This window comes from Egretta garzetta, unplaced genomic scaffold (assembly GCF_000687185.1).
Source record: "Egretta garzetta isolate BGI_Z169 unplaced genomic scaffold, ASM68718v1 scaffold122, whole genome shotgun sequence".
Taxonomy (NCBI): Eukaryota; Metazoa; Chordata; class Aves; order Pelecaniformes; family Ardeidae; genus Egretta; species Egretta garzetta.
The window spans coordinates 793264-798076 of record NW_009258886.1 but is presented as its reverse complement, the minus strand read 5'-3'; positions in this window follow the sequence as shown (position 1 = coordinate 798076).

The following is a 4813-nucleotide window of genomic DNA, read 5'->3' as shown; positions in this document are numbered from 1 at the left end:
TTTTGCACACATTTTTACATGGTCCAAAATATGGGCGTTTGTTCATGAAGATTTCAGCTGGGGGGCATAAACTGAAAAGAGACAAGACTGAGCACTTTCATGCTAAGCTTGTAACAGTCCCCAGCAAAGCCTCCTCCCTCCTCCCTTCCCTGCAACCCCCCACCCCCACCCCACCCCCACTGTGCTGGGAGTGTCACAAGAGAATCAATCTGCAACCCTGTGAAAAATAAACAGAAATAATCACAAAAACAGATGGACATCTCCTAATCCCTGGTAGCTGAAGGCAGGATTTTACTCATGTTTTTAGAAGATTCTTCTTTCTAAAGACCTCCATCAACTCAAATCTGTTTTTGTAGCAGAAGCTGTATCTGCCAGCTGCCCCCTCACTTCCTTTTCCCTATCCATTACCATGTAAGCTATAGTTCAAAAAGTCATTTTTTTCAATTCAAATCAAATGCTCTGAAGTCTGGAAAGAGACCTTCCCACCAGTGATTTGTTTCTTTCTAATTAAATAAAGTAATCCTTGAGACATCAGCCCTTAAGAAGAATGTTTTCAAAGGCAGCTGCTCTGCTAATTGGAGAAAATGGCTGGATGATGGCAATTTACTTACAGCCACCTCACAGAGGGACATACAATACCATGCATTCTCTGGCAAACAGCGCTAGCGCAGAACTAACGCTACCCAGTGTGGGCAACATAAGCGTTTAGTACACTTTCAGGATATTCTTAACGGTTGAACTTAACATTTCAAAAAAAATGGCAGAAGGCACCATCCTACGTCGCGGCAGAACCCTGTACCGCTAAGCAGTGCCTCAGTCCTTTTGTATGAAAGGATATGCTCAGTACAAATCTTCTTGGGCATACGACCAACAAGAGTGACAGGTACAAGAATAGCGCTTTGCCTTTTCTTGAGCAGGATAATGCCTTGTGTTAGGCTTGGTTCAATCCACATGTGACTGCTCTGCACCCTCCAACTAACCTTCTAAACATCTGCCAGATGTCAACAGCTCAGAAGATACCCTCAGGCAGTATCTCTGCATGAGACCCTCAGCAGGATGGATGGCAAGAGGCTCGTGGAGCTCCCAGGAACAGTAGGACAACACAGAGGACAGAGAGGCTGGCTGGCAAAGCAAGGATGCTGGTGCACGCACTGAGTTTCTGTCATGGCAAGAGATAGTCCTAAACAAACAGATTCTTCCTCAACTAGTGCTACACATGCCAATGTCAGTACCGGCTAAAGACACAACTAAAATACACACAGGCTGAATGAAGCCTCTGTGGGGAGACTCTCTATGCCTCCACAAGGTAATGTAACCAAAAAAACTTCTGAATTATTTTTTTACAACAAAACATAAGCAAACGTGGGAAGCAAACTGCAGTTTAGATCTTGAAGTTGTCTGGTATACCAAAGCATTCTGTGTACTCTGGACTTTATCCAAAGCAAACATTCAATTACTTTTCTTTTAAACACATCTGAAGGTCAACGTAAATGGTCCTACCCTTAACATTAGTCCCACACAAACTGGCTCATATGCATCCACAAAACAGGGAGTAAAGTAATTTCTGAGGTCACTTGAATGACTTGGCTTCACTTTCAAGTCCTACCACAGATTTCCTGTTCGATCCTGTGTAAAAGGGTTAACCTCTTTGTACATCTCCATCTGCCAACCCAGGTAAATAACACCTGCCTCCTTTCTGGCAGTTCATGAGGCTCTGAGGGCATGTCTCTACCGCAGGTGCAGGCACACCCAAGCTGGCTCCGTATGAGGAGCACTAATTGTATTCCTCATTTTTCTAAGGATTCAAATTAAAATGCCCAGTATTCAATTCACCAAAGTGCTGAGTGCTCAGGACTGCAACTGAAGTCAAAGGGAACTCTGCTTGGAACAATAACATAGATCTATATTAACTGTTTAATACTAAGTACACTGAAAAATCAGGCCAAAGGCATCTCCAATGGGCACCTAAAATGAGCAAGCATCTCTGAAATGAAACTCAGTGCCTCAGGTGCCCTCCTAGAAAACAAAAATAGCTTTATACCTTTTAGGATGTTGTGAAGACATTATTCATTCATACCGTAAGGCACTTAAAAGCTAGAATGCTAAGTATATTTTTAAAAAGCAAAAGGAAGTTCTATCGGCAGTGCACAGCTTAAATGATCTGCAGTAAGTAAAGCATGGGCTGGAGCATGAGGACAGAGGACATTGAGTAGTAGCTGCCCACTGACCACCTGTCTTTCATTCTACACACTTATTGAGGATTAGAATTGTGGAACAACACTGTGCAATCACATCATACAAATCAGGACCTAAAATAAGGTTATGCAGACAAACTCTTTTATTTCCTACTGTTTTGGTGTCTGATTTTGCAACCGTTATCATCCCTTCACTACAGGTTTCTCATAAAATTTAATTTACCTCAGGATCCACTGGTGGAAAACAGAAATCGCATTCTGACTCTTGCATAAATCAAGAATAATATTTTTGAAATTAAAGGAATTAAAGTAACATAAGTGAAGAATCAAACCTTTTGGCTCCTGAAATGTGCAAGCTACATTCAGCAGTTGGATTTGGCATACTAAAGCTAGGCAGCAAAATGGGGGGTTACCTACTGACCATTCCCTTTTTTTAAGTCATTCTTAAAGTCTAGTGAAACTTTACAGAGCATCAGTATCAAACATTCTTCTCTACCAGTCATTAAGAATAGCAGAAGTTTTGTAAGTCCCTACTAAGAAGCTTTCACCTTTACCACTACCACTCCCCCACATAATCTCATAGTTTTAAATTTGGGGGCGATTCACACCTTTTACTCTCTCCTGCAGAAATCGGATAACACGAGCTATTTGTTAACTGGAAAGATTAAGTCACATCACAAGAGTTCTGGGGAAGAAAGTAATCAGTACAACAGAGGGGATAATCAGGAAGCTGATTAGAATAAAGATACTGCTGTGATATAGCCCATTTGGGATTTAATGTATGAAAAGATAAAAAGATGAAAGAAGAGGAAGAACAAAGAACAAGGGATAACAGTTCCGTGTAAAGGAAGGAGGAAAAGAAAGAAAGATATATGACCTTATATCATCTAATTCTCCCAGCAAGCATATACTAACTGGTATTTGTGTCAGTGAACTCCTATTTGGTCGTGTTAGAACACGGTTTGCATAAAATAAGGAACTGAGCTGTATGTCTGTTTTAACAAGTGCCAAGCCAAGAGATTTACAAAAACACTTCGGCTCCTCATCCCTGCAATGGCATTTTGCAAGATTCTTGCCACATGCCGCACACTGATGGTTGTTTGCCACCTTCCAGCCAAGGGGTGACAGCGTGTTCATGCTGTCTTTTGTCAGCACCTTCGAAAGCAGCTCAGTTTTGAACTCAGTTTTTCTTTCCACCTTGTAGATGAAGAGTTCGGTCATCCTGGCACTGAGGCATTGCTCTGCACAGAGAAGTTCAGTGAGATGAATGGGGGAGGAAGAAGAGCAGAGGCATATTCATTGAAGAGAAAGAAAAAAAAACCAAACATGCCTCAGATGACATCATGCACGTCATACCTCATACACACTTTAACTTAGCACTGTAGTGCTGTGACTATCGCTCATTCCCGTTCCTGCAGCTCCATCTGCAGCTGGAGACATTTGTTGATATTTCTGCATGACTTGTGAGAATAGGACTTCTCTGGACCCCTTCTGACATAGCTCAACTTTGCAGGGTAAATACTGTTCTCAAGTCTTCAAGCCACGTGAAAACTCTTGAAAGTGACATGGTGAAAGCCAGGCTTGGTCCTACCGGGACTTTTAAATAATATGTTGCATGGGACTCGATGAACGAACACGTGAATAATTTGGCCCCCCAGCAAGGAGCTGGACTTGACATTACTCTAGTGCTTCTGAGGTTCCTACAGCAGGGGACTGCTACAGGGAAAGCTAGGCGGGCTGCAGCCTCAGCAGCCGACACGGCCACCCACACACCATGTTGAAAGGCTTGAAGAACAGATGACAGAGCAACTGGTTCCCTCTCACCCAACTCATGTATCCCAGCACAAAGTCAAGCAGCATTCAAACTAAAGTATGCCAGCTTTTAAAGATACGCCACAGCGTGAGCAGAAGATAACCACGGACAGACGGGTTGTGTGCACCCTTGCTGCTCCATGGAGAATCATACACCCTTCCTGACATGATTTCAATCTCTTGAGCATGGCACACAGCCGTCTCAGGATCTGTGGGATCCACATGCTTCCCATTTCAGTGTAGGCAGCAGTAAAATCAGTCTTCTGTAGCATGGTCTCCCGTATTCACCAGACTCTTGGTATCGGGGCTTCTTCTCCCCCTCGGCATCACTACAGACTTGCACACAGTGGCTTTGCTGCCTGTCTTGGGAGCTTTAAACACAGGCATCTCTTGGTAGCAACAGCACCATGACCTTGTATTTCCATGACCAACTGTGTTTTCAAGTCCCGTTCAAAGCAAATTACTTTGGGGCGGGGGGGGAGGCGTGGGACACACCTCGACCTCACAGAACAGGTCTCTGCCTTGCTTCCAGAGTGACAGTCAACAATTCAGTACGAGAAAGCGAACTTTTGCGATTAGATCCCGGCCGGCTTGGTTTCTGGAAGAGCAGGACGAGGAGCGCCAGCGCCGTGCCGGTGCCCGACAGGCAACACCAGCCAAGAGGGGCAGGGACGGAGTCACCAGCCCCACGTTTTTGTGAGCGAAACGTTACACCTGCGCGCGCTCGCCGCCCCACGTCCTCGCGTTATTTTCGCTTGCAGGCGGCTGCAGCACGGCAGCGGGCTGGGGTCCCGGCTCCGCAGCAT